The sequence below is a fragment of the Oreochromis aureus genome, linkage group 3, assembly GCF_013358895.1.
Source record: "Oreochromis aureus strain Israel breed Guangdong linkage group 3, ZZ_aureus, whole genome shotgun sequence".
In the NCBI taxonomy this organism is placed as follows: domain Eukaryota; kingdom Metazoa; phylum Chordata; class Actinopteri; order Cichliformes; family Cichlidae; genus Oreochromis; species Oreochromis aureus.
Window position 1 is genome coordinate 93,265,014 of NC_052944.1, and position 17,394 is coordinate 93,282,407.

The following is a 17,394-nucleotide window of genomic DNA, read 5'->3' on the forward strand; positions in this document are numbered from 1 at the left end:
GTGAAACAATGTGATCTGTTTATTGATCAATTGAAATGATTGGATGAGCAGCAGTGTGGTTGGAGGAGAAACAGAACTACGACTGATGCAGTGATGGAGACGGTTGGAGGAATATGAGAAGCTGTTGAAAATGATGAGTGTTGTGTTGTTTTTCTATTGATCTACAGAAAACTTTGATCCCATCGATCACAGTCAGTTATTGACCACAGTGGAGAAGTGTGGGATCAGCTGTGTGGAAAACAGACAACAATGTGAGCAGATTAACGACACTATGTCAGGATTTAGAGAGGTCACATGTGCTAGCCCGGGACCTCTGATTGGTCCACAGCTTTTTCTACTTTATATTCATGATGTTTGTGATGTTGCTGGTTTGTTCACATGTGTTATTTCTGCAGATGATCCAAACTGATTTAATTGTGTGATAAATTTACAGGATCTGTTGTTGCTGTTGCAGGAAGCTGGAAGTCCTTAAAATGTGTCTGATGTTAACAAACTGTCCCTTAATATGAAGAAAACCACATTTATGATTTTTATACATCAAAAAGAAACTGAAGGAAAAATGTGAAACATTCAAACTGAAAGAGTTTATTTATTTCAGCTGCTGTGATTGATCACAGGTTACCATGGAAACATTAAAGTGGTTATTGAGTGAGTATAAATCAGAGGATGTATTAAACTATAAGGCCTGCAGATCATTTACTGCTCACTTCTACTTCCTCACATGTGTGACTGTGTGGAGCTGTGGGGACTTTAAAACTACAAAAAGATCAATACAGGTTATTAACGAGGCCGGGTTCTCTGATCACAGCGATCCTCTGGTTCTAAAGTCCCACATGATCACATTTATGATGTGGTTTCTTTTCAAATCATGCAAAAAAAAGTTTAAAGTCTGCGTGTCTCCAGACTGTGTCCACAGTGTTTCAGTGCAGCAGAGTAAATCTGATTCACCGACAGCTTTTTGTCCTTTCACTGAACAAAAAGCTCCAACAGAGATGAAATGAAGACGTGTTTCTATTGTTGCTTCATGATGGAATAATGCTGACAGCAATATAAAAATGGGACTTTTGGTTGTCAGTGATATTTGTGAGGGTCACATGTGTGAATGTTGTTGTTGTTTGGAGGCTCGGGCAGCTTTCCAAGCTCCTCAGACTAATATGGGCTGTAGTTTTTCTTCCATTTCTTCATTCTCTGCTGTCATCGGATCAAACTCACCTAGCCTCTGCATCCCTCTGCCCTTTCACTGTCTCCCTTTTCTTGCTATCACAGGGCTGCCCGACACTCACGCAGATGCTTTGGGCATCTGTTCCTCATGTCAGCAGGCTGGCCTCTAGACCTGGTCGGGATCTTCCAGACCCTTCTTCAGTTTCTCACCCTTCTCTGTGCTCATGCTTGCTATGCTTACCTGTGCCATGCATCACCTTTAACGCTCATGTTCTTTTCCCTGTAGACCAGAACTCTGCTGTGGTGACATCACTTCCTTTCTTTGGGGTCCTGCTCTAATCCTCGTCACAGCTGGGTTCAGTTCTGCTGAGACGGGCCATCGGAGTCTGTCCGACCGGTGGCACTGATGTCACATCTTATGAAGACTCTTCCTCAACCTCCTCCGACCACAGGTACAACATGCCCAGGACCCACTACAGTTCGCATACAAGGGCGGGTGTCGGAGTGGAGGATGCCATCCTGTACCTCCTGCATAGAGCCCACTCACGCCTGGATGGGGAAAGACACGGTCAGGATCCTGTTTCTTGACTTTTCCAGTGCCTTTAATACCATCCGGCCCTGTATGCTCCAGGAAAAACTGAACAGGATGCAGGTGGACCCCTGCCTGGTGGCTTGGATCTCCGACTACCTCACTGACAGACCACAGTACGTCAGGCTGAAGGACATCACGTCTGACACTGTGGTCAGCAGCACAGGAGCACCACAGGGAACTGTGCTGTCCCCTCTTCTCTTCACCCTGTACACCTCTGACTTCTGTTACAACTCCGAATTATGCCATATTCAGAAGTTTGCAGATGATACAGCCATCATGGGGTGTATCTGGGATAATCAGGAAGAGGAGTACAGCAGTCTGGTGAGGAACTTTGTCACATGGAGTCACACAAACCACCTGCAACTCAACACCACAAAGACCAAGGAACTGGTTGTGGACTTGGGAGGTACAGAGCAGGTCCACTGCCGGTTCAGATAGAGGGGAGGAGGTGGAGGTGGTCAACAAGTACAAGTACCTCGGGCTGTGGGTGGACAACAAACTGGACTGGTCATGCAACACAGAGCACCTGTATAAAAAGCCCAAAGCCGACTGTACTTCCTCAGGAGGCTGAGGTCTTTAACATCTGCAGGAAGCTCCTGAGGATGTTTTACCAGTCAGTGGTTGGAGTACTTTTCTATGCTGTGGTGTGCTGGGGGCAGCAGCACAGCAAGAAGGACTCATCCAGGCTGGAAAAACTGATCAGGAAGGCTAGCTCTGTGGTCGGCATGAAGCTGGACACTCTGGTGACAGTGGCAGAGAAAAGGACACTAAAAAACTGCTGGACATTATGGACAATTCTGGGCATCCTCTGCACACGGCCATAAACAACCAGAAGAGTCTGTTCAGTGACAGGTTGCTTCTCCCAAAGACAAGAACCAACAGACTTAAAAACTCCTTTGTCCCACACGCCATCAGACTGTTTAACTCCTCTCTGGAGGGGAGAGGAGGAGAGAGACAGGAGGACAAAGGAGGGGGAACAACTAAGCTGTAGTGCCTTTTCATTTCACTGTGCAATACTTTTGTTAATACTCAACGGTGCAATAGACTTCAATACTTGAAATGTGCAATTCCCTTGTGTTCTTATTCCTATTTATTCTATTTATCCCCTTCGTATATTTTATTTAAATATGTCTCTGTATTTATATATGTGTGTATATATAATATTCTGCTCATGTTCTGTAACTTCTGTCGGTGCTGTGCTTTTGGAAACCGAATTTCCCAGAGGAACCCACCCGAGGGATTAATAAAGTTTTATCTTATCTTATCTCTTATCTTATCTTATATTCTGCTCATCAATAACTCATCTTCATTCTTTCTGTTGATCTGTCCTTCCTGAAACGACTCCACCCTGATGACTCCACCTGTGGCTCAGCAGGTAGAGCAGGTCGTCTGCTGACTCCTCCCACTGGCATGTCAGTCTCGTACCAGAAGAAGCTTTGAAACCAAAACTTAAAAATGTTGAGCAACAAGTGTCACAGCTTTTGAATTTATCAACTTCTTTAAAACATTTGGGCAACCGTCGAGCTTTAAGTTGCATTTAGTCGACACAAAGTTCCCACATTGACAAACATGAGGTCGATGACCCCCTATGAGCAAACACTTAACTTAATCATTCAGACGTTTAAGTTAGTTTAAGTGGTTTACTTCTCTTCATAATGTTTAATGAATCTTAATGTTTCTGTTTGAGCTCCAGTTGGCACAGCTCTCTCTCTTCTATTCACAATATGAGCTCAGATTGTTCCAGTAACTGTTCTCCTCTCACAGTGAGTTAACCTGACATAGTGTTACAGTGTGGACGCCCCACAAACTAAACACACACACACACACACACACACACACACACACACACACGTGATGGCAGTGAACATTTCTGAATCCCAACCATAAGACAACAAACAATAAAGTAAACACAGTGATGACATCAGCAGGTCCACACAGACTGACGTGTCCTGTACATGTTCCATATTTATACTGATCACTGATGTTTAATGACTCACGTGACGCTCTGACAGGAACAAAGAATGTAGAAATGTTAACCTTTAATGAACCCTGAGAAACAGTGAATCCACTGATGTTTGACACAGAGTGGGTGTGTTCAGTATGAGATGAGTCCGGCAGCACTGAGGGTCCACAGATGGGAGAGGCTGTCCTTTAAGGAGGTTTGACATGTGACAAATTTGTCTTTATGGTTTATACTAAAGAACAAACTGTACTAACTCATAGATTTGACCTGAGGAAGAGTCGACTTTAACCCCAAACTTTATTAAACTAACCTAAATCTAGCCGAGTAGTTCTGCTGCCTGAACCTTACCAAAGTGTAACTGAAACACATTAAAATAATAAACTGACTCTGACTTCTGTGAGTGTTTGAAGAAAACGTCTGTGTTTCACAAAGCTGAGAGGTCAGCGGTCCCCCACAGGCTCTCTGCGATGGTCTGATCAGCTTCAGTCCAACACTAAGAGTCTGTTACTGGAGCTCTGTGGTTCTCAGCACGTTTCTCCCAGTCCAACAAACCTTTGTGGACGGCCTTAAATGCATCCCTGTAGCAGGGCGAGGGCGCCCTCTGCTGGTGGACATCAGTGCTCACATAAAGACATTCAGCTGCTTCAGCAGCTTCAGTGAAGACTTATTTTTAAATGTGTGTGACATCACACACAACCTGGAACACTGCTGCTGCATTCAGAGACCGTGGGAAACATGGGACTTTCTTTTCAATGTAATGTTTCAGAACACTGTATTTTAGATTTGCTATGCTGAAAGTCCAGATTCCAAACAAGCTCACACACCAACGCAGGACGCTGAGAAAACTCCATTATATCTCATAAAAGGTATAAAAAATCAACTCACACAAGAAGGGCCACTTTGTCACGGTCCAGAGCAGGATGACTCCGTGTTTGTGTGTTTTTATAAGTTTGCTTCGTTTCAGGTAGTTTCTGGTTTATTTTGGTGCTTTCTAGTCTTTAGATTTTGTTTCTCTGCCTCTCTTCTGTCCCTTGTGTTACGTCTCGCTCTTGTCTTTGATGTTTGTGTATTTCCTGTTTTACTTTGACAATCCCGTGTCCTGTGTTAGTGCATCCTGTTTTGCTTCCTCTCGGTCTTGTCATGTGTGATTAGTCCCAGCTGTGTGCTGTGCAGTTCAACATCACACTAATCCAGAGAAACACCAACGTACTAAGAAACACAAAGCTGTGACACTTTAAGCGTTCCAGCTGAACAGCAAACATAAAATCACAGTCTGCTGTTTGAAGGGCGACAACAGTTGAGAGCGTTGCTGCCTGAATGACAAACACTGAGGTGAAAGAAGATGGCAGTCAGAAAGTAATGGATATTGTTTGCAGCAGATGATTTTCTGAGTATTTTATTAGTAATACTTGGTGTTGTGAATGGTTTCCAGCTCTCTAATAGTTTTTCTTAGAATACTGTTCGATGTCAGTGGAGCTAAAAGTAGAAACATTGTTTGCTACTATTCAACATTCAGGGAACGAGTGAACATTTCCTCAATGACTTCAACTCTTCTCCCACCTCCTCTCCATTGAAAAAAACATGGTAAACTTGTGATATGCTAACTTTAAGTTGCAGAATTTTACCTTTCTTATTTAGTTTTGACTGACAGTTTTATTAGTAATACATGCTTTGAATAATTCTTATATTTGTACAGTAGTACCTAATCACAGTGGACAACACATGTTTGCATGGCAGTGTACGTTGTCACATAAACCTTGAGACCAACACACTTCAGACCCCCTGGCATGTCTGCTTGCTGGTGCAAAATGTGCATTCTCCAACCTGACTGCTGGCTGGTGAAGTTAGTCACAAAGAGGGTCATCCACCAAAAACCTCCATGTGACTGCTCTGATGGACTGAAGGTTGTCCTGATTGGCTGTAGCTTGCATGGGAGACACCAACGTGCCTGTAAACACTCACTGAGGATTAGTGAATCTGTGGAAAGTGCCTTTAGAGTAAAAGTTGAAGCTGAAGCACGTTGGTTGCAGAGGTAAAGCCCAGCTTTTACTTTGAAAGTGAAGCTCTGTGTCTCTCGTTTGGATTGCACTTTCTCATGTTGTTGATTTTGCAGGTAAACTTCTATGCAGACTGTGGGCAACTGCAGCAATCTGCCACATGTTCTAGGCCCATGTGTCTGGGACATAACTAAAGCTGGATTTACATCTTTGTGTCCCTTCATGTACCTGTTAGATGAGACAAAGAAAAATGCCAGTTCAGCACCACAAACCTGTGGAGATGGATCGTCCTGCAGTCCTTTAATAAGACAGTAGAGTGTAACCTCTGTGCTGCTGAATGGCAGCTGGTTGAAACGTCAGCTTGAATAAGAAGAACAAATGTGAATTTGTTTACTTCAAAAAGCTCTTTGTCTGTTAGGATTTCTGTCTTTTCCTGACAGGGAAGAAGTTAAGGACAAACAAAAAGCAGCAGCTTGAAAAAGCTTCACCTCCTTTAGAAGCTCTTCTACATATTTTTCCAGGAATCATATTATAATATCCACTCTAGAGCGAACAAAGGCAGGTGTCTACTAACCAAAGAAATCTACAGACGGAGGTTAAGTGTGCATCATTTCTATACAGTCAAAGTCAATAGAAAATGATGTTAAAATGATGATGAAGTGAGTGAACCAGGCCACACAGAAATCTGATCCCAAACACTGATTCAGGTAGATTATAATAAACTGATAATACAGATATATTTCTCCTTCTAATCCACAAATAGAAAGTACTTCATGTGTTGGTCTGTGGGGCATCTCTGATCTCTAGTGTCAAACAAAACCCTCCATTTGAATTTCATTTTGAAATACTTTGTCTGAATCATTCAGTATCTGAATGATTTCTCACATGTTATCTCACCATGTAAACCACAGCAGCCACTGGGGACATTTACACACTTCTTCTTACAACCAGCAGATTTTACAAACACAATTTATTAGAAAACATGTTTTACCTTTGACTGGTACATAAATATGAACATTTCACAGGTTAATGTTGGGAAAACGAGACAGAACACCATCACAGACTTTTGATATAATATTAACAGAAACAGGTCTTTGTAAAAAAGTTCATCTGGATTTGAACATAGTTTCATACGTCGGGAATATCAGGCTGAAGTTTTCTGTATTTAAGTGTTAACATGTATGAAACCAGTCTGATGACTTTTAAAGAAAGTGTCTCGTGTAGAGCTGCAACGATTCATCGAGTAATTCCAATAATTCGATTATAAAATTCTTTGCTTCCATGTTTCACAGACCTCCAATAGAAACGTGTTTATGAGCAGCGTGTGAATAAAAGTCTGAGCACATTAAGCCCACACAGCCTCCAGTGTTAAACACAAACACTGATAACAGCAGCAGTGATGATGATGTCACAGTTTAACGTGGAGGCGGAGTCTGTTTACACAGAGAGGCGGAGTCTGTTTACACACTAAAATAATGGATAGCTGCAGGCCTGGTCTCGTGTGTGAGAAGCTGTAAATCAAATATCTTCTACCTGCAAAATTCCTTCAGTTTTATTTCTACAGCACACAGACAATCACTTGTTGATGCAGCGTGGTCCAGCTGGGAGTAAGGAGGTAGGAAAGCTGAGCCAGTGTTCCCGCTTTAAAGAAGGCACCTTCAGCCAATCACTGACTCCACCCACAACTCAGCATAGTGACAAATACTCAGTACAGGCTAAACAGCACCACCCTCAGGCCAACATGGAGAAAAACATTCCCACTGAAACAAGACAAATGATGATCTGGGCTCCAAACATTCATATCCAACACATGTAAAGCCTTCAAACGTCATCTGCTAATGTTTCTGTTTATTCTATGATTATTTTAAAATGAGCTCACAGCCACCTGTCGTCCTGCTGAGCTCCACCAAGGGGCCACTTTAAGGACCTGTCAGATAATCTTATTAGTCAATCATTATCTTATCATTTTACAATTCTCTTTAAACTTTCAGCAACAGCCGTTTAACTTCAGTGATCCTCAGAATGTCTTTGATATCCAGGAGTTTTACCCACGTCCAGTGAAAAATGACAATCTGGACAAATGAAAAAATCCACACTTTTTCTTCTTTGAGTCAGTTCCTGAAGAGGGTCTTATATCTGCCAGACTCCCAGAAACTCAGTGTGTTCAAGAGTGAGCTGACAGTCAGAGTCCCTTCAGTCTCAGCGTGATCCAACCATATTAGTGTGAACAGCATCACAGAGGATTCAGCTGCTTTAAATGGGACAGTGTGAGTAAATAACAGGGACTAGAAAGAGAGAGCAGAGTTCTCCTCAGTAACACCAGGATACCTGACCCCTGAGTCTTGCTTCCCGCCTCCATCATTTAGTGACGGCCTTCTCTACCATGTCTGTGCCGAGCGCTTTGGTCAGGGCCAAACCTTGTGTAACCATGGCAACTACAACATGACAGCATCCAGAGAGAAACTTGTGAGCCCACGACTACATTAGATGTTTGCTCTGCTGAATCCAGCCAGCCCCTACCTGGCTTTAGTCATATGGGATAAAACGGTGGGGCCAGAGGTGGAAGTAACAAAGTACAAATACTCTGTTACTGTACTTAAGTAGGATTTACAGGTATCTGTACTTTCTACTCCTTACATGTTCAAACAGGCTGGTTACTTTAGGTTTAACACATTTGAGGGGAGTTATTATTTCATCAGTGCGAGCCTTCAAACATCAAAGTGATTTGAGCCTAAACAGAAACACATGAAAGGAAATCCTGTTCATTTATTAACAGTGTTGGGAAGGTTACTTTTAAAATGTATTCCATTACAGAATACAGAATACATGCCCCAAAATGTATTCTGTAACGTATTCCGTTACTTTACTCAATGAGAGTAACGTATTCTGAATACTTTGGATTACTTAATATATTATCGTGCTGTTTACAACTACGTGAATGTACTATTGCAGTGATTTATTACTGATACTGAAGGTCCGCGACTCCGAACCGTAGTAAAGGGACCTCTGGCTAATACGGTGGGTTCCGTGTCGGGCTGGTAGCCGAAAACTAGCTTTACTTTGTTGTCTGGGTCAACTTTGCTTGCCAGAGACAGAGAGAGCGTTGAAAGGCTGCTCCAACGGAACTTTTTTTTCCCGGAGGAAAACACGAACACAGTGTACAGTTGAGTCTTAATAGCTTACTTACAAATGGGCTCGTCAGGCACTCTTCTTGGCTGCAGTGGTTATTATTATATTTACATGCTTCCAGCTCCCGTTTTTGCTCCCAGCTCCCGACTTTTCCTTTCTCTCCTCCCTCGCTCAGAGACACATAACGTGTATGGCAGGCCATTCTCGCTGCAGCACGGAGTACACTGCCCATGATGCTACATTCTTTAGGGCCATGCCTGTAGCATTCTGCCTATTAGCTTAGCACAACAACAACAACAAAAAGCGCTCTCTCACCCAGGAAACACGCAGAGAGAGCGTCGTCACCCTGTAACCATGGCAACCGTAACGCTGCCGCCTGGAACAACATTACGTAGCTGTCAAACAAACCCAAACAGTCCTGACCAGCGACAATATGAAACAGGAAAGTACCGCCGTGTAATCCATTTATTTCAACAAAGTAACTGTATTCTGAATACCACCTTTTTAAACGGTAACTGTAACGGAATACAGTTACTCATATTTTGTATTCTAAATACGTAACGGCGGTACATGTATTCCGTTACTCCCCAACACTGTTTATTAATCACATAAAAAGAGACCAAAGAGTCAAACTGTGAGTCACAGTCAGGGCTTAAAGTGGGCCATGTTTTTATTGATATGTTTTGGGACAACAGCTGAACTACTGCAGGTGTCTGTAAGTTGTGTTAGCGCTACTTTAGCATCTAGCTAGCCCTGCTGAAGAGGAGCGAGCATAAAGGGAGGAACGTTTTTGAAGTGTCAGCTAATTTCAAATGCAGCGTTTCTATCAGCTCAACAAACATCAGCAAACACACAAACTGTTTGTGTGCAGTTTGTCTCACAGTGTGTTGCAGCTAAAGGTCCAGCTGCTGTATTTCACAGGAGAGAAAAGAAAGAAAAGAAAAGCTGCTGTAGGAGAGGAACCCAAGCTTTGGCATCGCTCTGAAAACTATCGCTGATCCTTTTACTCGCTGGCTTTCAAATAAAAGCTGAAATGATATTTGTGGCGTTTGCAGGATCTAATCAATCACACAGGATCAGGGGATAAGACAGCAGAGCAGCTGATTTTACACCTGAAGATAAAACTGTAATATTAGAAACATATGAAGATATTACACACACAATACAGACTGCAGCTCAGACAGCTGCTGGAGACAGATGTGTGTGTGTGTGTGTGTGTGTGTGAGTACTTTAACTTCTTTATTTCATACAGACAGTTTCAGCATTTGTTCTGCTTTCTCTGCTTTTATTTGAATGTAACAGAAAAACACGACTAGAATTTACACAAACGTGTTTACAGGCTGACTTCAATGTGTTTCTACACATGCTTGTCCTCTGGTCATGTGATCATGTGGTTTGTAGGAGCACTCTTCTTCCTCAGAGGGTCCACCTGTGCTTCCTCTCCTCTCTGGCGTTATTTTTGTGCCACTATTCTGAGAGCACGTAAAAAACATTTGCAGGTGCAAGTGTTGCATTTTGAGCAGAAATTTATTTTGAGCAAAGAAAAGCTAAATTTGAGTGAACAAAATTCATTGCTGCGTGCAAAAAATGTATTTCAGTGTTTGCTATTATCCACACACACACACACAATAGCAGCCCCTCTCGCTCAGTTTTTGCATTTGCGCTTGCTCGCAATGTGTTGCTTGTGCTCTAAACATTTCTGCCCGTGCGCGCTCAACTCTTTCTGTACACCGTTAGTGCCACAAAACCAGCCAATCACAGATTTGGATGCAAAATAATCTAATTGGCTGGTTTGGTCTGCAATCAGCTCGAAATGACGAAATGCAATATCCCAGAATCCATTTCATCCAAAACTCAAACGAGGCAGTGGCGGAGCAACACAGAGTGGCGGAGTTTGAAATATTACTCTTTCTGGGTTACAAAATAAACTTTTAAGATATTTTCTTGCGAGAATGTTGATGTGTAAACTTCAAATATCTGCTCGATTTATCAAGACATCACAATTATGTTTGTTTATTTGTTTTGTAACGGTATAAACAATGAAAGGTGGTGGATTAGCCAATTGGTCATGATCAACTCTGGGCTGGACCAATTACAATACATCCGTATTGAGAGGAAAAGGAACGCGATTCGTCCCGGACTTCAGCTAGAATGAAAAAAAGACACAAAGCTGGAGTTATTGTGTTTTTGCTGCACAACTGCCTCTTCTCATTCTCTCCCCTCCCTCCCTGTTGCTACTTCAATCATGAAACTGATCTTTTCTGCCACAAGTCCCGACTCTCTTGTTTATTTATCGCTCACTTTGCGCCAGAAAGAGGAAACCAGCGGATGTCACGCTAAACAACAACAGCAGCACGTTCAAGCTTGATCAGCTGTTGTTAGAATTTATCTAGTATATCATATAAATATAAATTTATTTAATATTACTTTCTAGTATCAGCTGATGTTTGCTGGAGCCACAGCTGTAAAAGCTGCTGGTCATGATATCGGTTTGGATATGTGGTGAGAGGGAAACATGTAGGTGATACAAATCATACATATATACCAACAAGACAGTGTACATCACTGTCACAACGGCGTTGTTTTAGTTCAAAGGGTTTATGATTTTCCTATAATACCTGGTGGTGTAGTCGGATGATTTTTTGTCAGCCTTATATATTATGTTTAACCCGAGTGACCACCGGTCAGCTGGTGGGTAACAGGTATCTCCAAAACGTTTAGACCACTTATGCAAATATGTGATGTCTTGATAAATCGAGCAGATATTTGAAGTTTACACAGCAACATTCTCGCATGAAAATATCTTAAAACTTTATTTTGTGACCCAGAAAGAGTAATATTTCAAACTTCGCCACTCTGTGTTGCTCCGCCACTGCCTCGTTTGAGTTTTGGATGAAATGGATTCTGGGATATTGCATTTCGTCATTTCGAGCTGATTGGAGACCAAAACAGCCAATCAGATTATTTTGCATCCAAGTCTGTGATTGGCTGGTTTTGTGGCACTAACGGTGTACAGAAAGAGTTGAGCGCGCACGGGCAGAAATGTTTAGAGCGCAAGCAACACATTGCGAGCGAGCGCAAATGCAAAAACTGAGCGAGAGGGGCTGCTATTGTGTGTGTGTATATGGATAAGCGCAAACACTGAAATACATTTTTTGCACGCAGCAATGAATTTTGTTCACTCAAATTTAGCTTTTCTTTGCTCAAAATAAATTTCTGCTCAAAATGCAACACTTGCACCTGCAAATGTTTTTTACGTGCTCTCAGAATAGTGGCACAAAAATAACGCCATACTCCTCCACCTGTTACAGTGAGGGAACGTCCTCCATGATGGAGGAGCTGCTGGAAAGTGCTGAGAGTTTCCTCCAGAGTGAGACCTCTGTCACAGTTCAGAGGATCTACGGCAGCAGAGACCTTCATGGACACTAAAAGTCTCAAACACACAACAACAACATCACACTGACTCCACTCTGACATCACTGATCAATAATCAAAGAACACACAGATCAAACTGATTGATCAGCCATCAGAGGAGTCGGATCAATGGAGCTGCTTCTGTTCCTGATGTCCCCTGTTTGATCCTGGACCTGAACTCTCCCTGCAGAGGAGACACAAGACAGTCAGACACACACAAACACACACACACACACACAGAGTCAGACAGTCAGACACACACACACACACACACACACCTCTGACTCTGAGCAGCACTCTTTTGTATCTCTTGATCTCGCTGTAGACTCTACATCTGTATTCTCCACTGTCTCTCTCTGTGGGGTGTTTCAGGGTCAGACTGAGGTCTCCAGTTTTCAGCAGGTCTTCATTCATCTTTGTTCTGTCTCTGTAAACCTGGTGCTGTTCTTCAGGCTGATCAGTGGTGTCCTGATACACGTGGACCATCATCACTGGTTTAGGCTCTTTGCGTTTCCACACCACTTTAGCCTCCTCAGGTAGGTTTTGCGTGGTTTTGAAGGGCAGCTGGACAGACTCCGCCCCCTCCTCCACCTCCACCTGACAATCTGAGATAATAACAAACATAATATGAGCTTTACAGACAGCAGCAGCAGATTTTTATAGTTGTAGAGAGCGCTAACGAACTGAAGCAGATCAGAGCAAGAGGTAACAAAATGAAAGTTAAAGCAGCTTTTAAAGCTGTTAGAGACAATTAGAGTGAATTCAATTAAATTGAATGAATCCAAATCAGCTCCACTGAAAGCTGCTGCTGATCACATGATCTCAGATGAGTTACTTGCTCCAAATGAACTGAATCACTGAGTTGATTTGCTCCATCAGTCATGTTGAACATGCAGGATTTGCAGGATGAAGAAAACAGGACAAAACTTCAGTCTCTGAGAACAGAACAAAAGCTACTTTCAAATTCCCCATGTTCTCTCACCGATTTGATGATCTAGTTTTCTCCTGGAGGTCAAAGTTCAGCAGCTTTTGTTTACTGAAATAGAACTTCTCGTATTACACTCTGACACAGAAGGAGCTTTCAGACCAAACAGTTCTGCAGAGCTTGTCTATCAACTACAGAGTTCAGCTGGGTTGAACTTTGACCGCTGTGTCATGTGATGTACACATACACACAAAATAGAAAAAACCAGTTCAATCACTTAGTGAACAAAAACATGGAAGACATAATTTTGGGATGATGGTTCTACTTAAATTTTTGGTACTCAAAAAGTTAATTGAATACCTCAGTTGTACCTTCCTTTCACTAGTAGAGATAGTGCCAGCGCTTTATTTTTTTAAGGATTTAATTTAGTTCAATTCAGTTTTATTTACACAGCTCCAAATCACAACAACAGTCGCCTCAGGGTGCTTTATATTTTTAAGGTAGACCCTACAATAATAGTAAGTAAGTAAAGTTTATTTATATAGCACCTTTCACAGACATGTGCAAAGTGCTTTACGAGAAAGGTAAGAAAGACTGTGTGCCTCCCAGAGCACTCTGGCATGCACACACAACTTGGGGTCATGAGAGAGGTCATACTTACTGATTTATGGTATAGGAGGACACCTACTGTGTATCTGTTTAAGTATAAGAGCCCTTTGTTTAGGTGGACCGCTGGACTCCTGGCACCAGCTTTGGGAGTCTTCACAGGGTCACATCTTGACCCCCCCACCACCACCACCACCACCACACACACACACACACACACACGCACGCCTATGCGTACACACACTGGTACTCTTTGTTCACATGTACACCTATATAAAATGTCATATGTTAATGAACTTATGCATAGTCATGTAACCACAATAAAGAGCAGTGTTACGAGAGAGCAGACGAGAGCGACTGGGGTCACGCGAAGGAACGGCACTTGTCATAGTTCTCTCCCTCGTGCACGAGATCAAAGAGCTCTGCTTGGTGTTCAATGCTTTTTGCTGTTGTCTCGTTCCAGCGGTGGGTCTGTGACAGACAGACCCCACAATAAGAAACTTCAGGAAACTGCCGTATTATCTGGCCTAAAGGAAGAATGTATATTAAAAACAGAATAGGTGCCAGCATGGAGCCCTGAGGAACTCCACACAACAGCTCTGTACATTCCAACATGATCTGATTTGCAGACACACTAAAACTCAGATACAGTGGCTTGCAAAAGTATTTGGCCCCCTTGACCTTTTCCACATTTTGTCACATTACAGCCACAAACATGAATCAATTTTATTGGAATTCCACGTGAAAGACCAATACAAAGTGGTGTACACGTGAGAAGTGGAACGAAAATCATACATGATTCCAAACATTTTTTACAAATAAATAACGTTAAAGGGATTGTTGGCTCAACAGAGATCTGACTGTTTGTCAGCCTGGCTACAGTGCTGAAGAGAAACCTGGGGTTGTTCTTATTTTCTTCAATCAGTGACGAATAGTAAGATGTTCTGGCTTTGCGGAGGGCTTTCTTATAAAGCAACAAACTATTTCTCCAGGCTAAATGATGATCTTCTAAATTTGTGACACGCCATTTCCTCTCCAGCTTACGAGTTATCTGCTTTAGGATAGGTGTTTGAGAATTATACCACGGAGTCAGGGACTTCTGATTTGAGGCCTTAGTTTTCACAGGAGCTACAGTATCCAGAGTCGCATGCGTAGTGAGGAGGTAAAATTATTAACAAGATAATCGACCTCTGTTGGAGTAGCGTTCAGATAGCTGCTCTGCTCTATGTTGGTACAGGGCATTGAAGATGATAACAGTGGGTGGATTATATTCTTAAACTTAGTTACAGCACTTTCAGAAAGACATCTACTTTGATAAAGTCTACTCTCCACTGCTGTGTAATCAATTATTGTAAATGTAAATGTTATCAGGAAATGATCAGACAGCAGAGGGTTTTCAGGAAACACTGTTAAATGTTCAGTTTCTATGCCATATGTTAAAACAAGATCTAGAGTGTGATTAAAGTGGTGGGTGGGTTCTTTTACATTTTGAGAGAAGCCAATTGAGTCTAATAACAAATTAAATGCGATGTTGAGGCTGTCATTTTAGCATCTACATGGATGTTAAAATCACCCACAATAATTATTTTATCTGAGCTGAGCACTAAATCAGATAAAAGTCTGAGAAATCAGAGAGAAACTCTGTGTAAGGCCCAGGTGGACGATAGATAATAACAAGTAAGACTGGTTTCTGAGTTTTACAGCTGGGGTGGACGAGGCTAAGCATCAGGCTTTCAAATGAATTAAAAGTCTGTCTTGGTCTTTCGTTAATTAATAGGCTGGTGTGAAAAATTGCAGCCACACCGCCCCCTCGGCCTGTGCTTCGAGGTTTCTGGTAGTTAGAATGACTCGGGGTGTTGATTCATTTAAACTAACATACTCATCCTGCTGCAACCAGGTTTCTGTAAGGCAGAGTAAATCGATTTGTTGATCAATTATTAAATCATGTACTAACAGAGACTTGGAGGAGAGAGACCTAATATTTAATAATCCACATTTCACTGTTTTACTCTTTGGTTCAGATGTGGATACTGTATTGTTCTTTCTTTGTGATTTTTATGTTTAAGTTGTTTATTGCTGGGTTTTAGTTTGTTTTTGTCTGTTTGGGAGCTGACACAGTCTCAATGGAGATGGGTTTTTGGGGGTAGCAGGAGGAGAGAAGCTGCAGAGAGGCGTGTAAGACTGCAACTCTGCTTCCTGGTCCCAACTCTGGATAGTCAGATTTTGGGGGGTTTAATAAATTGGTCCATATTTCTAGAAATGAGAGCTGCTCCATCCAAAGTGGGATGGATGCCGTCTCTCCTAACAAGACCAGGTTTCCTCCAGAAGGTTTGACAATTATCTATGAAGCCCACATCGTTTTATAGACACCACTCAGACAGCCAGCAATTTAAGGAGAACATGCGGCTAAACATGTCAAGGATGAAAGAGAAGGCACAGACACATCAATTACATGCAGAGCAGGAACAAAGTTTGGGCCATTCTCCCCAGCTAGTGATCTGCAAGGCACATGCCACTTCCTATGTGAAAGGCCTTTAGTTTCAGCTGTCCTGTGAGGACCACGTATCTCTAAATAAACAGCTGTTAATGAGCTCACAAACACAGGCCTACAGCTGGATTTGAAAAAGTCCATTCAATAGAAAATCAACAATCACAGCTGGATTCAAAGGCTTGAGCTCTGTGTGACATGGTTACCTGTCAGTATCTACAGGGGATTCAAATATGAAGGAAACATGAAGGTGGTGCATTAGAAAACTGCTACTTCAACTTTGTGCATTCAGCCAAGCAAGTGATTTCTTACAGATGTGCTGTGATGTGCTACTGAGCCTCCACCTGTTCAACTTCCTGTTTTATTAAAGCGCACATGGCAGGAGCTGACGTCTCCTCTCCATCATGAAGGCTCTCTTTGCTAATGTGCTAAAGGAGTTATTCAAAGCTAGCCTGTAGCTCAGCCTGTAGAACATGTGTCAATGTAGCAGAGCGAAGGCCCAACAGCAGCAGCCTGGCTTTAGTAACAGCCCTTTGTTCTATGTCCCCTCAGTCTTTCTTCCTGCTTTCCTGTCTCTGGCTCACTGTACTATCCAAAAAGACCAAACATCTTTAACCTGACAGTCACCTGTTTAAGCTGCTTCAAAGAGCTTTCACGTTTTGGACACAAATATGAGCCCTTAAACTTTTCTTAGCATGAGCTACACATGCTTCCATCTGTTAGATTCTCCACATCAACAAACGTATTAACGTACAGACCTACAACATTGCACTTGTGCTAACACTGCTGGCAGGCTAACATGCTAACCCTGATTAGCAAAATTACCATGACATTTATGTCTGTGATGATTGCACTGAAGGAAGGGACGGGCTTTAATCTGATTGATAATGAGTCAAACATTATGATGAGCCTGATCTATATTTGGGGCACTGACCTCTGACATGGAGCAGCACTTTTTTTGCATCAGGATGTTTCCCTCCCTGCTGTAGACGGTGCAGGTGTAGGTGTAGTTGTCTCCATCTGTGGGGTATTTCATGGTCAGACTGAGGTCTCCAGTTTTCAGCAGGTTTCTCTTCATATTTGTTCGGCTTTGAAAAATCTGGTGCTGTTCTTGAGTCT

At 42.4% G+C, this 17,394-nt stretch overlaps 1 protein-coding gene across 1 annotated transcript in view; it reads right to left on the reverse strand.

Annotated features, from left to right (window-relative positions):
- The window catches only part of LOC120434693 (butyrophilin subfamily 1 member A1-like), a 30,281-nt gene that overhangs the window by 10,170 nt on the left and 2,717 nt on the right, over positions 1 to 17,394 (reverse strand). The window lies entirely within an intron of this gene.